Genomic DNA, 17,562 nt, shown 5'->3' on the forward strand with positions numbered 1-17,562 from the left:
TTTGCATGAATTAATTCCAAAAATTCCATTATTCAGAATTACGAGATTAAATTCATGCTTATTTTAAAACATTTTTAAAAATCAAAGAAGATGTGAAAGTGGCTTGCCAGAAAGAAAATGACAATCAAATTTTATTGAAAAGCGGGTTTTTAGAACCTAAGAAAAATGTTAAGGATGAAAAAAAAAAAAATTGGAGATTTGAAATTAATTAAAAACCAGAATTGAAGAATTTATTCACAAAATGGGGTTTAGGAAAATTATTTTCAAAATAAAAAATGATGAAATGAGAGATGGCACGTGGCATAAAGATGGCCATGCAACTAGACTCACAAATGCGTGGGCCCAGGGATGTCGCTGGAGTTCCTCTATTGGCGCGCCATTCTTGGGCAATTGTGTCATAATACCAACCAAGGTATTGAGTGTAGAGAATTCCAATAAATCAGTTATTGATTTATGGAATCCTCCTTGATTGTAGGAGATATAGTTTAGGAGATATGATTTCCATTTGTACTTATCTTTCATATTTTATTTGTACATTCAAACTCACTCTGTTTTGTATACGTCTATATAAATGGAAATCCTCAACCCCACAGAGTGTGGTGGTTTTACAAATATTAAATTTTAGAGTAGGTAACGTGAATGTTTATACATTTTTATGTTCGTGTTGAACATCATGACATTTAAGAGAGATATACTAAGCTGGAATTCTTTCGTTTTTAATTTGAATTTCTCAAACAGGCTAAACCAACTTGCGATCCCCATTTGACGACTTTGATTTTTATGCACGCGGATAACTTCACATCCTGGTAAAGCATATACATGTGATACAGAGTGAAAATCTATTAGTAAAAGTGACTGAATAAAATGTACAACCGCAGTAATCCTCCGTCCTACAATTCTTCTCTATAAATTTTTAGGCTAATCTCCTCTCGATATTTGTATCTCCCTTTCCACTTTCTTTCCTATCCCAGAGACTTCTGTCCTTGGCAAAAATCACAAATTCCTTCCATAAAAATGGATCGATATCTCTGTTTGTTTTTGTTCTTGTTTCTGACCTTGTTTGTGGAGATGAGAGGGGGCCGAGATGAGTGCATGACATCAAATCGTTGTGGCGACCAGGGTCCACTCATCCAGTTCCCTTTCCGTCTAAAAGACCAGCCACGCCACTGTGGATACCCGGGATTTGAGTTGTCTTGCACTGAGAATAATCAGACCATGCTAGAGCTGCCAGTTTCGGTAATGCTCTTGGTGAAGAAAATAACTTACAAATCCCGGGAAATCATTGTCCAGGACCCGGATCATTGCCTTGCGAGACAGCTTCGAAACCTCAACTTAGCTGCCTCCCCCTTCCACTTCAAATTTGAACTGGACTTCACCTTCTTCACTTGTTCCTCATATAAAACTGCAGCACCCTTATTGAGGGCTTATAATTTTGAGCACATCCCTTGCCTTTCTAACCCTGGTAACCCAGTTTATGCTGTTTATTCCTCCGGATCTGTCCAATATACGGATCTATCCTCTTGCCGCAGGCTTTACAACGCTTCAGCTCCAGGTAATCGAGATTATGGGGATTATATGTTCAATGGAAGTGCATTTTCTTTGAAGTGGTCGAAATCAATATGTGGAAGCTGCCCAGGAGGAGGAAAAATATGCAGACTGAAGAAGAGTAATGGCGCGCAACCAGAAACTGAATGTATTAAAGGTATTATATGTATCTTAATTCCCTATTCGTCTTCTTTTCATCTTTCATGCCTCATATCCTCTACTATGATTTCATATACAAATAGTCCATTTTGGAATTAAAATAAATAAAAAAAATTAAATTAAATTAAAAAAAAAAAAAAAAAAAAAACCATTGCAAAGGATATGAGCTGATAAATTCTGCTGATTGAATTTGTAGGTTATGAATGTGGAACTAAAATCTGGGACGGAATTTACGTTCTATCGGAAAAAAAAAAAAGTATTAATTTCTTTGATAAAAATTGACAAAATAATCTCTAAATCTAAAAAATAACATTTTCTTTTTTTAATAAAAACATGAAATATGATCCATTTTTAACAAAATAAGCTCTTTCTATTTTTGGACATTTTCCATGTCCGAGCACTTTTGAGAAAAAAAATCACAACAGTGATTTGGGTCTACACGAGTTTATATTTAATTATTATTTAAAGTAGTAATTGTTTTGCCCCTTTGATTAAAATATTTTTGTCCATTATTAGGTCATAATTTGAAATAATAATTAGTGAAAATAATTTTATACATTTTAAAACTCTTGTTAGATGAATTTTTGGCTGAAGTTTCATATTGTTTTTCTTTGCATTTCACCTCAAAAAATTGAGCTAAACAAATGGATCCAAACTTAGGCATTTTCTCTTCTCTCATCAATTTTTTAGAGTCTGGCAAAATTAAAGGAAATAATTGAACAAAGAGTTAAATGTTTATTTTGAATTTAATTGTAAAATTGTTAAAAGTTCTTTTGTAATGGATTCTTTCCTAGCTACCTAGGATTAATATTTTTCTTTAGTGTCTTCATATTTTTCCAAGGATGTGAACCTCAAAATATAATGTAATCCAATTGATATTCAAGATTCATTTTGGATTTTTAAAATATTTAAGGAACTAAAAGAAAATTACTAAAGATTATTTAAAATAGATGATTTTCTCAATTTATTTTTCCATATCTTAGAGGAGCATACTAAACCTTAATTTCCCAAGTAATCCACCTTTGTTGCACTCCCAATAATTACCATTGTGCAAAAAATTCTATAAACATCATTTTCCTAATTTTAATGGGTATCCACATGGATACCTTTTCTCTCTTATCCAACATGAGAAGCTCTACATTAATGGTCAATCAAATCGTCAAGTATCATCATATCCACCGGTTGGATAACTATATATAATGGCATAGAAGAAGAATAGAGATTTCCTTACATTCCTTTGACATATAGTTTTATTTTTATTTTAGATTTTGTTATAAAATGGGATGAATTAGTGTCGGATGCCTCATGAAGACAATAAGTTATTATGAAACATAGTCTAACTATGACACATAATAGAGATTAGAAGAAGGGTATATTTTAATCTCCATCACAAGTTAGGATGGAGTTAGTAATAGAATTGGTACTACCTCAAAAATGAATGCATAGAATACAAGAAAGGGACCCAAAAAGATAAGGTTGAAGTCTAGTATAAAATTAATTAGGTTAAAATCATATCACATGAACATGTAATTTAGCACGTTTTTATTAATTCCAAGAGCATAATAAGCTAATTACTTTTTTTATCTTAATTTTTTATAGGTGTATCGAAGAAAATAATTGTGACAGGTAATATTCTATTTATACATATTTTATTATAGAGATAAAGATTCTTAATTTGGTTATTTTATCTATTTATTTAAATTAAAAAAGTTCAAGTTTTCTTCTTTTTATGTATGCAGGTGCAATCTTTGGTTTCTTTCTTCTCGTGTTAGTAACTGTTGCGCTTTATCGAGTCTATAGGTCAAATAAATTAGAAAGAGAGTATAGAATAAATGTTAAAAAGTTTTTGCAAGACTATGAAGCTCTCAAGCCCTCTAGATACTCCTATTCTGATATTAAAAAGATTACAAATCAATTCAAAGATAAATTAGGCCAAGGAGGTTATGGAATCGTGTACAAAGGAAAGCTTTCAGATGAAGTTTTTGTTGCAGTAAAAATCCTTAACAATTCTCAGGGAAATGGGGAAGAGTTCATTAATGAAGTGGCAACAATGGGTACAATCCACCATGTCAATGTAGTTCGCTTAGTCGGATTTTGTGCTGATGGATTTAAACGAGCTCTAATTTATGAGTACTTACCCAATGAGTCATTAGAGAAGTTCATATTTTCAAAAGCTGTTAAGAACTATTCACTTAGTTGGAAGAAACTTCAAGAAATTGCTATAGGTATATCCAAAGGAATTGAGTATCTTCATCAAGGTTGTGATCAAAGAATCCTCCATTTTGATATCAAACCTCATAATATTTTACTTGATCACAACTTTAATCCAAAGATTTCTGACTTTGGTTTAGCCAAATTGTGCTCCAAGGAACAAAGTGCAGTCTCTATGACAGTTATAAGGGGAACAATGGGCTACATCGCTCCAGAAGTGTTATCCAGGAATTTGGAATGTGTCTTCTAAGTCAGATGTTTATAGTTTTGGAATGTTGTTACTTGAAATGGTTGGAAGGAGGAAGAACATTGATGTTAGTGTGGAGAGTACTAGCCAAGTATACTTTCCAGAATGGATTTATAATCATTTGGATCATGGGGAAGAGTTGCTTATTCGGATTGAAGAAGAAGGAGATGCTAAGATTGCAAAGAAATTAGCAATTGTGGGACTTTCATGCATTCAATGGTATCCAATGGATCGTCCTTCCATGAAAATTGTGGTTCAAATGTTGGAAGGAGAAGGAGACAAGTTAACCATGCCTCCTAATCCTTTTGCTTCAACAGTTCCAACAAAGACAAATTTGAGCAAGCTAGGAAGAGCTTTTCAACAAGAGTTGGCAATCATTTCAGAACTAGAGCAAAAATAGTTGTCTATATATTCAAATTATTACAAATGTATAATTGTTCATCATTATGGCATTTCCATTTATATTTCTATTAATTAAACAAATGATTGTACAAAGGGATTATACATGTGGCTCAATCCATGTTAGATTCTAAAAGTTCTTGTACCCATGTAATGTATTTCTTATGTGTGATATTTTTATGAATATGTGCAAGAATATTCTAATAACCCAATTTATAGCTAAGGTATACACAACTCTATAAGTCACCTTTCAATCAAGTAAGAGTAGCAAATGTCCATCAAATTCAAGACAAAGAGTATTATATGAAATAGTAATAGAATCAGATCTGTGAAACTTGAAAATTAGAGTCTCATCCACTATACCTATATAGTTTTCTTTTTCTTTTCTTTTTTTTTCTTTACCAATTTTTTATGGACTAAGTAAGACTAATTAGTTATATAATAACTAAATTAAGTTGACCCTTAAGCTAAATGATATTACCCAATAACTTGATAAAGAATATAATCTTTTAATTTGCAATAAAAAACAAGAGTTTCCAAACAAATATTTGGCCTTTAATTTGTGACTACAATTTTAGAGAATGAAGCTTAATTCTCTGCCATCCTTTTCCTGCAAAGAAAGTGGCTTTACCTTTAGAAAGGCCCCATACGGATGCATTATAAAAGACACGATCCATTAATATTGAAATTTAGGGATGGTTGGTCATGTATACTACCTCACAATGCTTCACATTTCAATTTTAGTAACCTTTACAATCACTGAGGTAAGATAGAATCAAAAAATTAATTGACTTGTCTCCTTGATAGATACCTTATCTACTTTAGAATTTCATGGCTTCTTTCCTCTATCACGTCTAGCTCATGACACATTTCTAATGCTAAAAGAATATCCAATATGGTATCCAATGGATTGCCCTTTTATGAAGGTTGTCGTTAAAATGTTGAAAGGAGAAGATGATTTAATCATGCCTTCCAACCTTCTTCTAATACTATAGGTTCAAGTACAAGAATAAATGCTAGGAGAGATAAAACATCTCTTCAACAAGAATTGGAGGTCATCTCAAAATTAGTGATTACTACTCAAAAAGTGTTATTTCATAGCTTATAATTAACTCTTTTAAATACTTTTGAGTAGTAGTTATCACCTTTTAACCCAATTAACATATTAAGGACCCTCGCAATCAATTCTAATCAAATTGTGTTAAGTTTTGGTGTTTTGATAGCTTTTTTATCACCAAAGCAATCCGAGATTGAGGAGAGATTCTTTGGAATCCATGGTAAAAGATGTCCGGACAGGGTGTCCGGACACACCATTGGAGAGCGGCGGAACGTGGGCTGTAGCAAGGCTTGCTCACTGTAGTCAATGATCCGGACAACATATCCGGATAGGATATGCTATCATCCGGAGTGTGATGTTCACGAGTGCCGGATAGCATGGCGGCGCGTGTCCCCTGAGGGAATCCGGATGGAGTTGCGCCGGATAAGCGCTCAGTCCACCCAAGTAAGAATTCCGTGCGCCAACATTTCACATCCGGAATTCCGTGCGCCGACATTTTACATCTGGATATCTCACATCCGGATCCTCTGGTAGCGCTTACCCGGTCAGACATGCACAGCTGTAGAGTTCTCCTGAAGCTTCCTGATATTTTGAGATATTTTGAGATATTTTGGGATATTTTGCTTTAGATATTTGTTGTCTAAATCCCCAAAGTCTCCTTGTAACTCACCTATCATAGGATTCCTTAGTCTCTAAGTAAGAACAAGGGGTAAATAAACCCATATATATAGTTTGTAATTTCCTTTACACGGGGAGATATCATATCAGATATCTTCTGGGAGCTTGTTCTCAGAGACAACCTTTTGTATAAGTAACATATCTACAGAGCACTTGCTCTGTTTTTCATATATATTTTTGTTTTCTCATTCTTTTCTTACTAGCCAAAACAAGCTCTGAGGAAGTTTCCTCAGAGAATGGGTGGCTAGACTTTTAGTTCCTTGGAGTTAAGGTTGCAGGGAAAGGTTCCAAGTGCAAGAATTTATAGCTCTATGGTTTCAGCCATTAATGAAGAGAAAGTGTAATCCTTTAATGATTTCTATGTTTTTAGTTAACTTAAAACACCTTCAATTCACTTGAGCCAACACTTGGTAAGGCAAGTGATCTCCATCCATGGAGATGCACTAATTTACCTCTACGAGCTTTTGGGAAGTGACTTGAAGGTAGGATTTTCTAGAATTGCCAACACTTGGTAAGCTTTTGGACTCCAAGGAGACATCCATTAGTTATCTCTTGTGAGCTTGAGAAGGGAAGTCCAAAGTTAAAGATCACCTTGAATGGCAAATGCTAGGTGAGAGCCACGAGCCATTGCAAGTTGCATCAGTGAGAGGGAATTAGAGTTGAAATCCATTTAAAGGTTACATTTGTACAACACCGGTTAGAGAATTGACTATATGTTAATTCTCTAATGCGAGGAAATGAACCAAATAACCGGAGCACTGTTTTTGCATGAGGAATCTCCCCTGTGAACTCAAACCTCCAAGGAATGTTTTTCTTCAAAAGTAATTTCCATTACTTTCTTTTTAGTTAGCTTAAAACCAACCTTTTCAACCAAAGATTATGTTTTCTTTTAAAGCTAACCTTAAAATGAAAAAGCACCAATTTACTTTGAATTGATATCAGTTGTGAGTTGAAAACCCTTCCCAGTGAACGATCCTAGAGCCACTATGCTATATTAGCTAAAGCTATCCTAATGCATGGTGATATAGGTTATAAATTTTGTTGATTACTCTCTCAATCAAAGAGCACCAGCTGGACATGAATCAGCTGAGACACCAATTGGGAATGAATCAATTAGAGTGAAAAAATTGTTTATATTTTCTATTGTTATGATTATGTAATTTAGGTACAAGTTGTATTCAATGTTTACCAATGTAAACACTATTTTATTTGCTAGCACTATTGAGGCTCATGTTTGTGTATAATCAAGTTATTTTTATACCCAATAATTTACATTAAATTTGGAAAGTTATGGCTCACATTGCCAATTTTCTTTTTTCTTGCACCAAGTTACTTATTAAACTTATTAAACATGGCAACTTACTCTCATGAGAATCAAGATACCAATACATGGTCATTAATCATGCTAACAAGCTTAAAACTAAGTCCCATATCAATAATATGTGTGTGACATATTGAAGTTAGGTTCAAGGAGCTAGTTCAAGACATAGTTCATTATGGATCATCAAATGGAAAATGTCAACACCAAGTATAGGTTCAAGTCCTAAAGATATCTATACTAATTGCATAGTATAAAGTAGGCCAATTCTTTCCTTTTATTATTTATTTTCTATATTGTTATTTATAAAGTTTTAATTAGAAAACTGTTTTTTAATAAGTAATTCAATAACCTTTAATATTATCATATGTTATGTACACCACAGTCATCTCTTAATAAAAGGGACTTTCCTTTGAAATTATCCTAAAATATTTGTATACCATTCTCATCTTTTACACAACCTCATAGTTTTCTATATTCTATAATGGTGTCTTTTATATTTAAATCTTCATATGTTTTTTTGGTAACTTGATCATGAGGGGTTTTTCATAATCTTCCTATGGACATGCCCATGAAAAAGACATTATTGTGAGCTAATTATGGTTGTATGATGGAACTGCTATTGACCATCAATACCTATACATAGGGAGGCAATAACGATTTTTGGACAGCATGTTTTTACATGCTTCACCAAATCAGGCGACCTTTCTTATCTCTATTAATTTTATTTTCTATAATTTTAGATTTACCATTTGTTATATATATTGGAAAGTGTCTCAAATTTCTCATTGGATTTTTTTTATAGAATGAACATTATAGAGAATATTTCTAAGTTTATTTGTGATTGTAATTAGATTTCTTATGAAATAAGGAAAGTTAGTAGGAATATCTTTATGAATATTCTAGGTCATGAGAGGAAAAAATTATAAGAGAGAATAAGCTTGTGAGGACTTTATGTGGTGAATAAAAATATGAGGTAGAGTGAAAGACACCTAGTGAAGCAAAAGAGTTTGTGATACATGGTGGAGATACAAAAAGAGGAAAAGTGGGATGCTTTGGGATCCAATGGTTGTATATGTTTTTGTCCCTATATAATATTTTCTATCCTATAGTGAAATGCTCTCTCTTAGCTATAGGAGCAAGCATGGTTTGGTCGAACCACATTAAAACCTTATGGATTTCTATGTGTGATTGCTTTATTTTATGTTCTTTCATTAATATATTTACATCAAAGTTTTTGTTGGCAAACAAATGGTATTAGAGCCTAGGTTAAAGATGTTTAAATGAACCTTGTTTGAAGATTTTAGGAAGAGCAAAGAGAATAGAACATAGAAAAGAATTACAAAAAGAATTCTAATTGAAAGTGGGGTCAATTGTTCTCTTACCAAATGATATAAGAAGTAAGAGAAATCATGACGCATGACAAGACCATGGTGCACGAAGGAAACCATGGCACATAAGGAGAGAGAGATGCATAAGGAAACCATATATCATGGAGAGATGAAAATTGACTTAATGGAATTTGATTCAAAGTGGAAATTGTTGGGAAATATCTCAAATTCCTAATTGGAATATATATATATATATATTTGTAAAATGTTAATGAATATTATATAGAATATATTTGAGTTTTTTTTTTTTTTTGTGATTGTATTTAGATTTCTTATAAAATAGGGAAAATTAGTATGAATATCTCTATAAATATTTTGGGTCATGAGGATAAAAAGTTATGAAAAATAGATGAGTTTGTGAGGACTATACATGGTAGATAGAGATGTGAGGAAGAGCAAGAGAGACTTGATGGAGCAAGATAGCTCACCAGGGTATATGTATGAGAAAGAGTAAGAGATACCTGGTGGAGCAAAAAAGCTCATGGTTCATAGTGAAGATAAAAAGAAGGGAAAAGTGGGATATTTTGAAACCAATAGTTGTGTCTATTCCTATTCTTTGTAATAATCTCTATCATATAATGGGATGTTCTTTCTCATCCATAAGGGTAAGCATGGTTTGACCAAATCACATTAAACCTTGTATACTTTATGTGTTATTGTTTTATTTTATGTTTTTCCATTAATATATTTACATCAAAGCTTCCATTGACACAATAATAAGTACTAAAATTTATATGTCCAGTAGGAAAATTTCCTAACATATGATACACATTGAGCTTAAATCCTACAAGTTCAAACTTTTAGTAAAATTATGGGTTGCTAAACAAACTACATCACAAATATAAAAAGCGTGTAGATAAAAAGTAATACATCTTCAACTTTAGATAAGCAACAAAACCATGTGACCAATAATTCAAAAACACTAATCTACAGGTTTGATGCTTTCAAATCCATCATTTATCTTCTAAACTATACATGAATACATGTATCACTTCACTTCCCCATAAATTATTTCAACCCAAAAAGCAACCTACACTTTCCATTGTTGTACCTTTGGAATGGCTCCATAGTATAGATTAAAGCATGTTCAACTTTGTGTGCAGCTACTGAATGATTAACCACTTGACAATGCTTGATTTTTTTCAGTCAACAACTTTCTATCAATCAAAGCTTATCTAGTTTTCCATAATACATAGAGAATATTGCACATCGTTATCATTAATTAGCAATCACTAACGACCCAATAAGTGGATATGTCGTCTTCCTGTCAACACCTATTCTATGGAGAAAAACAAAAAAAAAATATTTAGAGATAAAACACTCTTAAATTAAACGTCAAATAGAATAAAAGGATAAAAGATAAAATAAAAATAGCTAGTTGTATTGAGACTAGTAGGACTAATGAAAAATACAACTTTAGGACCCCAAACTAAAATTTGCAATATATATATATATATATATATATATACATATAAAGCCCCTTAGATAATTGAGAATGGGAAAAGTGAGTTTTGATTTGCTTATTTGAAAAAAATATAGAAAAAAGAACCTCAACTTCTATAAATCAATTTTATTTTCATTCATTTAAAAATATTTTAAAATATATGCACTTTTTCATAACTCAAATAATTATTTCTTGAAATATTCTTTTAATTGATAATATTAAATAAAATTATCCAAAATTAATTTATTATTTTAATTTGATAAAAGTATTTTACAAATAAATGTATTATGAATTTTTTATTATATATTATGAGATACAAATTATTATGGAAAAATTCTCTAGGATTTTCAAATGATAAATAAAATCTTTCTAATCCCCTAATTATAATGATTTTATATTTTAAGAAATAATTATTTGAGTTACGAAAAAGCGCATGTATTTTAAAATATTTTTAAATGCATGAAGATAAATATGATTTATAAAAGTTTAGATTCATTTTTATATATATTTTTTAATTAGTGAGTCAAAACCCACTTTTCCCATTGATAATTCTAAAAAATAAAATAGAAATCTTGGCCCCCCTAAAATATTGAATTTAGCAAAAAAATATTGATAATAAAATGTTATTGACAAGATAAATAACGGTTATCATTATATAAAGAGAGAGGTTTTCAAGAATGAACCATATATTATTGTTTGTTCCTTTATCAAACTTTAACTGCTAATGATAAATCGGGAGTTCAATAAAATTTTAAAAATAAATAGAATCTTTCACAAATTTATTTAACATTTATGATTTTTTTATCTTATTTTTATCCTTTTTCCTTACATGCAACTATTATCTTAACTTACTTTTTTTCTTTTTTTCTTTTTTGGGGTAGTTTTTATTAGATATTTTAATGTATGGCTGTCTTTGGTTTCAATTTTGAATTTTTTAAAATTTTCTACTTTTGAAATTTAATTAAATAAAGACTTATTTACAATTGAATGGTGTAATTATATTAAAATATGTGTCATTTAATTTTTGATAAAATTTAGTGTAATTATTCATATTAAGAAAATTGTGTTTAGTTTAAACTACGGAATATAACATGTTTTAATAGGATATTATAGATAATTACAATGAATTTTTTTTTAAGATTTCTTTACTTAAAAAAGATTATTAAAATCATTATTTTCAATTCTTTAAAAAAAAAACTCATTTGAATATTTTGAGGAATTTTTTTATAAAATGTAAAATTTATTTTTGTATTTCGGTTTTTAAATTTGATATATCATGTTTATTCATAACTAAAATGTAGAATTAATTACTCAATTTATTGAATGATAATAAGGTTATCATTAACTAATTAGATAATGCTTACAACCTAAAAATATTCCTTGCTCCCCCACTATTCATCACAATCTTGCTAAAGTTGATTTTAAGATAAATTCAACTGGGCATCACCACAAATATGAAAAGCATTCGGCCATAAACATACACCACAAATATTAAAAGCATGTTGGGCACAAATATAAAAAGTACACATGTTTCAATTTTACAAAAGCAATGAGACCCACCACTATGACGTAGAATTCAAAAGCCCACCACTAGGTTCGATGGTTTCAGGTCCAACATTCAAGGGTAGGTGACACGCTTTTTTATCTTCTACACTATCATTTCCTCCCAAATTATTTGTGCTGGAAAGCAACCACTTTCCCTTGTTTTTCCTTTGGAGTGGCCCCATGGACTGATCATTCAAAAGAAGAAAAAAAAAAAGAATGATAATAGCTTTTGGAAAAAAACTGCTTTCGACCTAAAAAAAGTAGCTTCGGGCAAAATAGAAAGTAGCTAGCTTCTATCCAAAAAGACAAAAAAGAGTAGCCTTTGACAAATCTTTCACTCAATTATTTGGAAATAAGAAATGTGTAAGGTGATGATAGAACCAAATCAATTTTGTTCATGAGTGGACATGCTTAATTACAAATACTTTTGAAATAAAATTGGTGATATATATATATATATATCAAAAAGTAGCATGTCTTCAACTTTACATAAGCAACAAGATCATGTAACCAATAATTCAAAAACACTAATCTTTATAGTGCCTGATGCTTTTGGGTCCATTATTCAGAGGTGACATGCAATCTTATCTTCTGAACTACATGTGAATGCATGGCTCCATACATAGTACCGATTAAAACATGTTCGACTTTGCAAAGCTCCTAAAGGATTAACTACCCCACAATACTTGATTTTTGAAAGCATGTTCTCAATGATACAAAATATTGCATTTCTTTTTCGCTACCAATCACTATATATAACAACTCAATAATGGGATATGTACAGCTTCATCCTTTTCCCCTTTGTCAAAAAATGTAACAGGTGAGCTTTAAAAAAGTACTGTTTTAAAGCAATGTTTTAATAGAGTTAGAAATTTTTGAGTCAATAAAGAATTAGCTTGACAAATATCATATACAAATGTAAGTTTAATTAAGCTTCAAATAGAATACATCAAGCCCTTTTAAAATAAATAAATAAATAAGATGAAGAAGATAATTTTGAATAATTTTTTTCAAAAATATGATACTTTTTTCTTGTATTTTAGTTTTTTAATTTGATATATTAAGTTTATTCATAACTAATTGTAAAAGTACTCATTTTATTCTTAACTTTGCTAAAGTTGATTTTAAGACAAATTCAACTGGGCACCACCACAAATGTGAAAAAGCATTGGACCCTAAACAATGACAACAAATATCAAAAGCATGCTTCAACTTTCCATAAGCCCACCACTAGGGTTTGATGGTTTCAGGTCCAACATTCAAGGGTTAGGTGACATGAGATTTTATCTTCTAGACTATCATTTCCTCCCAAATTATTTCATGCTGGAAAGCAACCGCTTTCCATTGTTTTACCATTGGAATGGCCCCATAGACTGATTGTATGATGTGTGTTTTCTATGAATGATCAACCACCCCGCAATGTTTGATGCCAAAAACTTTTGTCAGTCAAGCTTATCTAGTTCTTCTAGGAAAATTCATGGTACAATCACTAACAACTCAATAATTCAGCATGTCTTCATCACATTGTTGTAAGTATCCATGCCTCCAATTCTTTACAGATAACAGTCTTTAATCTATGGATCACTCAAGCTATCCATGATAGAGACAATATCTTTTCAGCTGAGGATGTGTTCTTGTAATAAAATTACAAAATTTTAAGTCAATTATTTGAAGAGAAGTATGACAGTAGCTTATAGGCCATGGTATCTATAGCTGATATAAGAAAAGGAGATGATGTGAACAATCCAATTTTGAGTACTTTGCTACTTATGGGCATTATTGACATATATTATAGTGTTCAGACTCCGCCCATTGAACTCAAGTCAGTTGAGCCCATTATATTTAGTCGATTTAATCGATAGCCATTAATGGAATAGCCATTAAAAAAGTATTAGATTGTTCTATATTGGTGTTATGAAAGATTGATAGTGTTTTAATAGTAGAGTTAGGGATATGATATTGGCACGTATGACAGGAAGTTGGCATGAGCTTGCCCAAAATTTTTAAGCCAAAGCCCAACCCAATCCCTCTAGGGCCAAACTAGATGGTGAAATTGGTAGATGCTACGAACTTAATTGGATTGACCCTTAATAAGGAAATCTAAGCCAAAAACAACACTAGAAAGATATGCTTTATAGAGATTTGAAATCCACCATGGTAAAGGGGATGTAAAACCCCTTAAACCATCGATTATTATGTTCTTTTTTATTAATAGACATGATTATATTTGTTAAATTCTGGGGTTTACACTCGGGCTTGGGTTAGGAGTTAAATTCATAGATCAGCCCAGATATAGCCAGTAGTCTGCTTGGACCTAGCTAAGGATAGCCCAAACTTGGATCAAACCCAAACTAAAAATGCCTAAACTTGACCTGGCCCAACCCATTTTGTCCTAGAGTGGGGCACATGATTGACTAACCTACATCAAGATTGCAACTACTTGATTGCCACTAATATTTCTAGAACTAAATTTGTCATTGAATTAGAAAAATTATCGGATTGCAATTTAATAGTATGACTAATGGTTGAAGTGTTATTGAATTGTAATATTAACATGTCATTATAAAAATAGTATTTATATATTATTCAAATTAAAAATAATTATAAAATGTTAAAATCATATATAAATAATTAAAAATTTTAAAATATTTTATCATTTATCTTTTACATTTTGAATCTTGATATTTAATAACAAAATTATAATATCCAATTGTTAAAAAGATATATCATATCAAAACGTGAAATAAAATTTTGTTGTTTATATTATTAATATTTCATTAACTTTATATTGTACTATTGTTTATTCACATCCATTCACTTTATAGTTTATCATTTTGTTATGTTTATGTGTTTGTAGAAATGGACATCATCCTTATTAGAAGACATTATCATACCAAAGGCAAAGTTTGGCCTCATAGTAACCCAAGCCAACCTTTTTGGAAAAGGTGTTGTAAAATACACGACAAAGAATAATGACAAAGAGAAGAATATAAAAGAATGAAAATAGAAAAAGTAAAGAACAAAACAATTTATATGGTTGAGCCTAAACTAAACTTACATTCACTTGACAAAAGGAATTTCCACTATTATTCTAGGCGATTACAATCCTAGAGCTTTTAAATCTCAAAGTCTCAATTATACCAAAAAATGACTTCCTCTTTTACCCAAAATCTTTTCCTATATTTTTCTAATTATATAAGAATATTTTATATAAGAAATTAATTGTGTAATTATCAAAGTACTTGTTCTTAAAAGAAAATATCACAATAGAATAATTCCTTTATAATATTAAACAGATATTTTACACAAATATATTCTAATAAGAAAATATTAGTAACTTACAAATTAATTTAAAAAAGAAGTTGAGACATTTTTTAGCAATCTTTACCTTTAATTTCAATTCCCAAGATTCAAACAAACTTGAGCTTTTAGATATTGCCAACACATATTAAGTTCAAGCAATGTTTCTTTCACTATTTTTGTGGTTGCCAGGTATCTTGCTTCAATTGTTGACAATGCAATTGTACATTGTAAGGTTATTTTCCAACTAATAACACTACTACGTAAAATGATACACATCCTATTCAAGATACTTTTATCTAGATCTCCAACATAATTATAATCAACAACTATCCCAAAAATGTCATTATTATTAGTATTTACTAAACCAACATCTAATGTATCTTTTAAGTATCAAAGCATACATTTCATTAATAGCTAATTTATCCTATCAAATCAATCTATATATATACTACTCACCACACTACTTGCATATATCAAATGTTTGGTATAAGGAACACATGACATGTTCTTCCTCCTTAACCTATGATGATATAAAACACTTGAAAGTTTAAAGTGAGTTGCTAATAGGATGCTTATTAGCTTTGACCCTTGCATTACAAAGCAGTCCAACACTTTCTTTATTTACTTTTCTATAATACGTGCGATTTTTTTGTTTCTCAATCTTTATAAATCTTCATGCCCAATATTTTATTACAGCTCCAAGGTCTTTCATTTCAAGCTCTCCCCTAAGTTTATTTTTCAACCTATTAATCTTAAGTTGTTCTTATTGTAATTAATTAACATGTCATCAAAATACAAAATAAAGAAATTTAAAAAAAAAAAAAAAACCATCAAACAATTTCCTGTGATAAACACAACTATTATACTCACTCATACAATAGTCAATATTACCAATCATAAGAGTACGAATTTTATATCATTGTTTAGAAGATTACTTCAAGCCATAAAGAAATTTGAGATGGAAGGTAACTGATTTCTTGGGCATAGAGAGAAATTCAAAAGCTATGTTCAAAATGAGAGAAAAATTACATATAAAATCAAAGGTTATGTTACAAGATTTGATAAATGGAAAGTATGAACTCAAATATGGTGTTTTATACTAGAGAGACCAAACAAATCAAATCAAATAACAAAAAGTGCAACTTTTAAGAAATGACTTCCCATATTTTTATTTAACCATTTCCGCCTCTACTGTGTGTACTTTCTCTATCTAAAATTTTCCATTTGTTAGCACAACATGGTCTCCTTCTTATGTAAGATTCACAGTTTCTTCTATAGTCACTTTGTTTTCTGTCTATTAAAATCTTTCCTATCAATTTATTTGTTCTATCCTAAGTAAGCCTCTCCTCCATCAGCTTAACCACCAATTCTTGTCAAAACCGATCATCCTAGTTACCCATTTTTTTCATCCCTTACTTTAGGTTTCCCTTTTTCTTATAATGACACCATTTGCATCTGTATTTCTTCTATTCAGTTAGCACAACATGCTTTCTATTTCTACCATTTCATAGAAAAATCATCATTGTTCAATACTTATTCTTCTCCATAAGCCAAAGCTTATTTTGTAAATGGTCTTGTCTTTCTCAAAGCTCTCCTAGTCAAAATTTCAGTAATTAAAATGACCAAAATGGAGCATGACTATGACTATGAGAAACAATTCTTTCTGCTTCAAGCTTCAATTGTTATTATGTACTTTTGGAATTACTTCTAAGGTATTTGGTATAACTAAAAACTTAATCCTTAACTTAAGATGTCTTCGATTAACTTGTCCGGCCAATTTATTAATTCAAAACCTTTTACTTGATCTTTTACTTTTAAGTACTAAGGTTATTTAGTAAAACTTATTAAAGTGCATGGTACACATTGTGAGTCAAATCTTAAAAGTTTAAACTTTTAGGAATATTGATTATCCAATGTGAGATCACCAATAAGAGATCATATGAGAGTTGGTTTGATTGTCTTAACTATGGTGGAATATTGTACAAGATGTTAATGAATAAGATGTACTTCTATTTATCAACAATATCTTCCTCAATTTTTGGGAAGTATCATGATCATCCAATATAATTCATATTGATTGGTAACTTTACATCCTATACTCACTCAAATCTATGGTATCTATTGGCTAGACAAATTTAATAGAGTTTGGAGGATCTATAAGAATTCACCTATTCCAATAACAAAAAAAACTTAACTTGAACAATCCTTTATTAAGAACTAAATTAGCTAAAGCAATATTGGATCATAATTATTATGGAGAACCTG

The 17,562-nt window shown here is 30.6% G+C and overlaps 1 pseudogene; it reads left to right on the top strand.

The window, feature by feature from the left end:
- Window positions 1-933: 933 nt before the first annotated feature.
- Window positions 934-4,711, top strand: LOC117910592 (annotated as a pseudogene).
- Window positions 4,712-17,562: the final 12,851 nt, after the last annotated feature.

Source organism: Vitis riparia, unplaced genomic scaffold (assembly GCF_004353265.1).
Source record: "Vitis riparia cultivar Riparia Gloire de Montpellier isolate 1030 unplaced genomic scaffold, EGFV_Vit.rip_1.0 scaffold783_pilon_pilon, whole genome shotgun sequence".
In the NCBI taxonomy this organism is placed as follows: Eukaryota; Viridiplantae; Streptophyta; class Magnoliopsida; order Vitales; family Vitaceae; genus Vitis; species Vitis riparia.